We start from the raw sequence: 8012 nt of genomic DNA on the forward strand, positions 1-8012 counted from the left end.
CTTTGTATCAAGCACTGGAGAAAGAAAAATGGCTAGACATAGTGCCCCATCCCAGCACCACCAGGGAGACAGACGCGTGCAACTGAAAGTGACTACAGCTCAAGTTAGTGGAGCGCTCTCCCCAGTGGCCCCAGGGCATAGAAGAAGGAGTGATTTTTCTACAGAAGGAAACGGAGTTTGCCAGTGAGCACGGTGGGAAGAGAGCTGTTGTTCCGTCACAAGTAATGACATGAGCCGAGGTACAGAGACCTGGGTGAGCAGGCTCATCCCTGTGTGTGCACAGTGGGGCGGGAAGGATAGGGGTTGAGGGATGGATCGGGGGAAAGCTGAACTTTTTCTTTGGGAACAGGGGAACTAATAGAATCATGTAAGTACATCAAACCTATGGCGAAGATTTTTCTCACAACGGAGTGGAAGTTTTGTGCTTATGTGGAAATATCATTTACCTCCACATAGTAATAATAATAATTACTGATATTATTATTAGCAATTATACTACTGCCGCTGAGCCTCCTGGGCATTGCATATGTATTATGCCATTTATCACCACAAAAAGCCCCTGAGGTGTCTACTATTATTACTGAGAGGCAGTAGAATTTAATTATTATGAATGCATGCTCTGAAGCTACATTATTTGTGTTAAGGTCCTTGCTCCACATTTAGGCAAGTAGCTTAACCTCCCCATGACCCAGTTTTCTTATCTTTATAATGAGGTAATAAAAATGCCAAGCTGATGAGGTTGTGGGAAGGATTTAATAAGATTCTACCTGTGAAATGTTTAAAAGAATTTAACATTTAATACATTGTGTTAAATGAAGGGTGCCTTTTATTGACCCATTTCACAGAGGAGAAAACTGAGGCTTGAGGAGAGGAGGTCACATTTCAAAGGTCACCTAGCCAGTAAGTTGAAAGTTCTGGTTCAAACCGAGGAATTCTCAACACAGAGCCCCATCCCTCCACCATCTAACAAGCCAGGTTTAGTTGCTAAAGTTGGGGTTTTCTCTGGCAAATTTTGACATGCTTAACTCTGTTTTAAGGACTTTCTTTCTTTTTTAAATTAAAAAAAAGTTAACAGACAGGATCTGGCTCTGTTGTCCAGGCAGGAGTGCAGTGGCTATTCATAGGAATGATCATAGCACACTGCAGCCTGGAACTCCTGGGCTCAAACGATTCTCCTGCCTCAGCCTCCTGACTAGCTGGGACTACAGGTGTGCACCACCATGCCTGATTCAAGGACTTTCCTAAGTCATCCCCTGCCAAAAGGTCCAGCCAGAAGGGGATGAGGAAATGTACCTCTATTTGCTTCTTGCTACCTGAAGGAAACATTAATTAATGGATTTTATCAAACATTTATTCACTTATGGATATAGTTTCAATGTTTGCCACCTCCAAATTTCATGTTGAAATGTGATCTCCAGTGTTGGACATGGGGCCTAGTGGGAGCGGGAGGTGTTTGAATCCTGTGGGCAGATCTCTCAAGAATGGCTTGGTGTCCTCCCTGCAATAATGAGCTCACTGGAGATCTGGTTGCTTAAAGGAGACTGGCATCTCCTCCTCTCCTTCTTGCTCCCGCTCTTGCCATGTGACCCCACCTGCTCCACCTGCATCTTCTGCCATAATGGTGAGGTTCCTGAGGCCCTCACCAGAAGCAGATGCCACCAGCATGCTTCTTGCATAGTCTGTAGAACCGTGAGCCAAATAAACCTCTGTTCTCTGTAAATTACCTGGTCTCAGGGAATCCTTTATGGCAATGTAAAGTGAACTAACACACTTACTCATCCTCTAAGTGTTCAGCATCGAATTTTGTCATTTCACATAAATTATCTCAGATACTGTCCACCACCAAAACTGTCTGACTATTCCCATTTTCTAAGTGGGGACATTGATGCTCAGAGGAGTTAAATAACCTGTTCAAGGCCAGACAATTGCTATTGACTTTGCAATGTCTACCCCACACCATCTGCACTGGTGGGGCCTAATTAATGTGAGCTAGTCACAGAAATCACATCTCCATTTTCAATGGGAGAATTCAGGCCTAAGCCAATTAGTGCAGAGCAACCTGCCAGCTGTAGGGATTAGTTCAGAAATGAGCACACATTTGAGTAAAAAAGGTGCAAGGGGAACGTTTCTGGGGCTTCTGCAGATATTGTCCTGTTTCTCTGGAGAAAGCATCAGCAGGAGACAGTTTGATCCTTTGACACTGCTGTATGTGGATCTGAGGTCTGGGGATGCTGCAGCCACCTCACAATAAGCTTGTGCATGACACTGGTGCAGGGGTGGGAATGGCCAGGTGAATCACAGCTACCACTGGATAAAGCCAATCCTGAAGCTTCCTGCTATGTGGGCCAGCAGATGTCCTTATTGTTCCAACAGTCTGAGTAAGAATTTCTGCACAGTTTGCACAGCGCGGAACTTGGTTCCAAGTCCAAGTCCAAACTGGGGCTACTCCCCAATCTGCGCCTTCCTACCATGCACGGCTGCAGACATGGTTCTTCTACTTAAGTTGTTTACCATCTGGCAGGAGGTTTTTGGCATTCTGCTACAGTGGCAGATTTGGTCATCAGTCACAATGCCAAGCTGGTGGTGGTTTGAGTCATTGTTTTTCTGTTGGCCTATTTCTTTCATAATAAATATGTATTGCTTAGATAATAAAAACAACAAAGGGGAAAATTCCATGTGAGGCAGAGGTAAACAAAAACGCTGTGCTTTTAGGAGGCTTATATAAAGATCAAGCTGTATGATGTGCGTTAGCATGATTTAAAGAATGCTAAACTGGGTGGAGCCCAAGACAGATAAAAGATGCTAAGCCTTTTATCGTACCACTAGGCACTAGTGACTTTTGAGACCTGACCATTAATTAGGAAGAGCTCGTTGTAGTTATTATCAAACCTCCCTAATTTCCCCAAGTGAACGGATGAGGGCTGGGTTGAGGATAGATGGGGGAGAGGTGGTAAGAATCCTCTGAAGCCCATTTCTGGAACCTTGGTTTCTCAGCATCGCTGCTTCCTTGGTGGATTTCCTTTCTGCTCTCCTGCAAGTGACCCTTGTGAGCCTCTGACTCCGTAGGACTGGCCCCAGCTACCCTTTTTGCTAAGGATGTATCATCTTGCTGGGCTTTACCAAGGGCGTTACTAAACCAGCTTCTATGATTGTAGCCACACAAAGGTAGGCAAGGAAAAGACCCTAATTTGGAAAGCAGAAACCCACTCTCCAGCTGGAGCCCAACTCCTGATCTTTCCACCCCCAAAGGCATAGGCTAAGATTCCTTTCCCCTCACTGACTGGATTAATTTCAGCCTCATTGACAACTCCCCCTGCCTCCAGACTCATTTACCTACTGTTGTTTTTAACCTCAAAAAACGTCATGGCAACAAAGATCAGAGGAAAGATCACAGTGTCTGGAGTCAGAGAGACATACGCATTTGCATCCCAACTCTGCCTCTTGCTAGAACTCTGATTTTGAGCAGGTTCTTTGAGGTCAGCTCCCTCATCTGTAGGGGTTTCCGATGAAATAAATGATGCAATAGAAACCTTATAAATGCATGAAATTACTGAGGAATTTATGTGCTTTTGCAGAAATTATGAGGCAGGGAAGCAAGAGAGATGCCTTTATTTTCTCCCAGGGATGAGAGTGGAAGGCAAGGAAGAGTGTTACAGCTGAGGGAACAGACGGTGGAAGGCCTGGGGACAAATAAAGTCCAATATAGCTGGAACGTAGAATATAGGAAATAAATTAAGCCTGGAGAGCTAAGGGTAATCCAGATAGTTCAAAGCCATATAAGGAGTTTGCACATTATCCTAAGAGAAGGGAGGAGCCATAGAAGGGTCTTAAGCCAGAGAATAGCTTGAGATGTGTTTTTAAAACTTTACTGTGCCTGTGTAGAGAATAGTTTGCAGGGGGTCAAGGCTGGAACTGGCAACCCAGTTAGGAAGCTGATGACCTAGTCCAGAGGATGGGTGGCAGCCTGAACCAGAGAGACAAAAGTGGAATCGAGAAAGCTGGATGGCTGTGCCACTTGCTATGGCTTCAAGGAAGTTAACCTCAGTTGAGTTACTTAACCTTCACTGAGTTAAGTCTCAGGTTTTCGTCCCCATTGTTTATAGAGGACAGTAATAGCATCTGTATCCTAGAGTTTTTAGGGGATTAAATGAGAGAATGCATATAGAGCACATTACACAGCATCTGCCACATCATATGCACTGGCAAGATGGAAGCGACTATTAGCATTGTTAGTAGTGGAAGTCATGTGGGCAAATATCACAGGGTGCATTCGGGGCATGCTGCTTAAATGAATGAAATAAGTGAATAGACAGTGAGTGCCAGAAAATGCCCTTTTCAAGACTGAAATCTTGTTTAAAAGGTATAAATAGTCCTGGTGAGGAAGGACAGAGAGAGGTAGGGAGGGTTGTTGTCTAAAGAGGTCAATGTGCTCTCTTGGTGAGCTCTTCTAAGAGTTAGGACACAAAGAGAATGTGTCCAAATGGTGAACAGGTGGGGCAACCAAGCTGGAGTCCTTTTGAAGAGGGTCAGGAAACAAAAGCCTGCAAGCAGCACAGATGTGTGAAAAAGCTATTTTTAGTCTGCTATAAGAAGCCCACAGGAGAAGTACCACCCCTAACCCTAGTCCTCTTTGTCTCTGTCTTCTCTGCCGAGAAAATCAATCATCATGTCAGGAGGGCAGGTGTTAAAATTGGTCAGAGGAAATAAAAATCCAAGAGAGATGAAGATATAGTGAGGGAATGTCATGCTCTGTTAAATGCATTCAAGTCTCATCGCTCAGAGAAATGACATGTTAGGGTTCAACTGAAAATACAAATGTTTTGTTGTTTTTGCAGGTTTTAAAGGAATATATGCTCATTTTAAGACTCCAACTATCAACAGAAACTATTTTGAGCACCAACTGTATGGCAGGAAGTAAGCCTAGAGCTTTATGTATATTTATGTCACTTAATTATTATTATTATTATTTTGAGATGGAGTTTTACTCTTGTTGCAATGGCGTGATCTCAGCTCACCACAACTTCTGCCTCCTAGGTTCAAGTGATTCTACTGCCTCAGCCTCCTGAGTAGCTGGGATTACAGGCATGCACCACCACACCCAACTAATTTTGTATTTTTAGTAGGGATGGGGTTTCTCCATGTTGGTCAGGCTGGTCTCGAATTCCCAACCTCAGGTGATCTACCCACCTTGACCTCCCAACGTGCTGGGATTACAGGTGTGAGCCACTGCACCCAGCCTGTCATTTAATTATCACCCAAACTTATTGTATGCCTAGTATCACTTACCCATTCTACAACTAACGAGCCCAAGATCAAGAGAGCTTAAGTGACTTGCCCAGAGTCAAACAGGTAGTTCTATGACTTGCTCATTTGGACAAGTTACTTAATCTCCCTATGCCTCAGTTGGTTCAACTGTTACAGAGGATAAGGACTCCCAGTAGACTGAAGTGTGCTTAGACATTAGAACCACACTCTAGTTCAAAATCTTCTTTTATAACTTACTAACTTTATGTCTTTGGGCAAGCCATATAGCCGTGTGCCTCAGTTCCTCTTCTGAAAACTGGGAATCTTAATAGTGACAATGGGCTGTTGCAAGGATTAAATTAGCTAATACAGGCTAAATGCTTATAAAAGTACCTGGTCTCTCATAGCTAATAGCTCGTATTAATATAATTGGTAGCAGTAGTATTTCTATCCTGTCTTGTTAGGACAACATAACTTATTCCAGCAAGGCTCATTAGAAGAAAAAGAATGGACTTTCCAGGGCAGGCAGATCTCTTCTGAGAATTCAAGGAGCTCACACTGTGAAACACTCAGAATAGTGCCTGGAAAATAGTCGCGCTTATGCCCATGTTTTGTTATTATTATCTATAAATTCCACAACACAAGCTCTTAACTTCTGTTTGCTACTTCTTCACACTGCATTATCCAACCTAAAAAAATCTCATCATCCAGAGACAAATAATAGTTTCTAGTGTATCTTCGTTACTTTTGAAGCAACTGCATAAATGTGTTTCTATGCCATGTTCACATTTAACTGAGTTAAACATAGTGGGTGTGAACTCTGGCATCGGCAGATACTAGCTCTCTGACCTTAGGGAGGTAACTTCACTTGCCTGAATCATCGTTTCTTTATCTGCAAAACGAGGATAATAATCATAGTTTCCTTACCTGCAAAATGAGGATAGTAATCTCATAGAGTGGTAGTGAGGACAAAATAGAGCATTTTAAGGCACTTAGAACAGAACCTTGTCACATAGGCTTGAAAAAAGACTTAGTAATTTAAAATAGGTGTTCTACACAATGGCCAGAGTAATCCTTATAAATCAGACTGTTACTTTTCTGCTTAAACTCTGAAATTTTCTTATTGTATTTGGAATTAAATTCATATGCCTTACCTTGGTCTATGTGAAGGATCTTGGTGTTCTGAAAATTGTTCCTTTCATTTCCTACCTTGTTCAGAACTGAGGGACATACAGATGAATGTTTGGTGTGTGTCGTTTAAATCTGTAGGATAGTGGGTATTATGAACTAAATTGTGCTCCCCATCCACCCAAATTAACATGTTGAAGCTCTGAACCCCCAATGTGACCATATTTGGAGATAGAGCCTTTAAACAGCTCCAAAATATTCCAGTTGCAGTCCTAGCATACGGAGACACGAGAAGTGGGGGATGGGAATTTTCCTACTAAGAATCTGCAAAGCCAGGCTGGGCGCGGTGGCTCATGCCTGTAATCCCAGCACTTTGGGAGAACAAGGAGGGTGGATCACGAGGTCAGGAGTTCAAGACCAGCCCGGCCAAGATGGTGAAACCCATTCTCCATTGCTCCTGCCTGGGCGATAGAGTGAGACTCCCTCTCAAAGAAAAAAAAAAGAATGTACAAGGCCATGAAGGAAAGGCCCTAATTCAATATGACTGGTGTCCCTCTAAAGAAGAGAAGAGGCCAGGCACGGTGGCTCATGCCTATAATCCCAGCACTTTGGGAGGTCAAGGTGGATGGATCATGAGGTCAGGAGATTGAGACCATCCTGGCGAACATGGTGAAACCCCGTCTCTACTAAAAATACAAAAAAAACTAGCTGGGCATGGCGGCACACACCTGTAGTCCCAGCTACTCAGGACACTGAGGCAGGAGAATTGCTTGAACCAGGAGGCAGAGGTTGCAGTGAGCTGAGATCGCCATCACTGACTCCAGCCTGGCAACAGAGCGAGACTCCTTCTCAAAAAAAGAGAGATACCAGGGATGCACCTATAGAGAAAAGGCCATGTGATAACACAGCATGAATGTGACCATCTGTAAGCCATAAAGAGAGGCCTCAAGAGAAACCAAACCTACTGACACCTCCATCATGGACTTCCAGTCTCTAGAACTGTGAGCGAACAAACTTCTGTTGTTTAAGTCATGCAGTCTGTGGTATTTTGTTATGGCATCTGTAGAAAACTAATACACTAGGCATCCTAGGACAGCACCCAAAAAACAATCTTATATTCCAGATCACAGGCAAAGGTGGACATTGACGAGGGTGGACCTAGGGACTTAAACAATGGCAGGACAACGTCTTTCTCTTCATATTTCAGATCCATCCACCTTCATCTCCCGCAGGAGCTCTTACTGTAGCAGGCCGATGGCGACTGGCACTCCTAACCCTCCATCCTTAACAGGCCATTTTGCAAAAGGAGGGGGGAGATTTGTTGTTTTCCAGCCACCTAAGATCAAACCTTAAGGTACTCTTTTGCCTTTCCCTGATTGGTTTCAATGATTATTTCTGGGCCAATCACTGACTGGCCAGACAGCCTCATGCTCTGGGTGGAAACAAAAGGGAACATGATTTTTAGCACGCTGTGAGGTTTTCATAAAGGGGGATGGAGTTGGTTGTTGAGGGGAGGCGGGGATTCCTATGTAAGTTAGAGCTTAGGAAAATAGAGCATACTCCATGTTTTACAAGTAGCACGGGATTTAAAACAGAGCATTAGATGCTTCTAAAACTACAGTAAGGGGCAGAGGGAAATA

The 8012-nt window shown here is 43.7% G+C and overlaps 1 long non-coding RNA gene across 1 annotated transcript; it reads left to right on the top strand.

The window, feature by feature from the left end:
- The first annotated feature begins 265 nt into the window (after positions 1-265).
- Positions 266-7693, top strand: LOC117096608. Its single transcript, XR_004442555.1, has 4 exons — positions 266-367; positions 846-975; positions 2144-2378; positions 7605-7693. It is a non-coding gene; the product is annotated as an uncharacterized LOC117096608 (long non-coding RNA).
- The last annotated feature ends 319 nt before the right edge of the window (positions 7694-8012 follow it).

Source organism: Trachypithecus francoisi, unplaced genomic scaffold, assembly GCF_009764315.1.
Source record: "Trachypithecus francoisi isolate TF-2019V2 unplaced genomic scaffold, Tfra_2.0 Lachesis_group14, whole genome shotgun sequence".
In the NCBI taxonomy this organism is placed as follows: Eukaryota; Metazoa; Chordata; class Mammalia; order Primates; family Cercopithecidae; genus Trachypithecus; species Trachypithecus francoisi.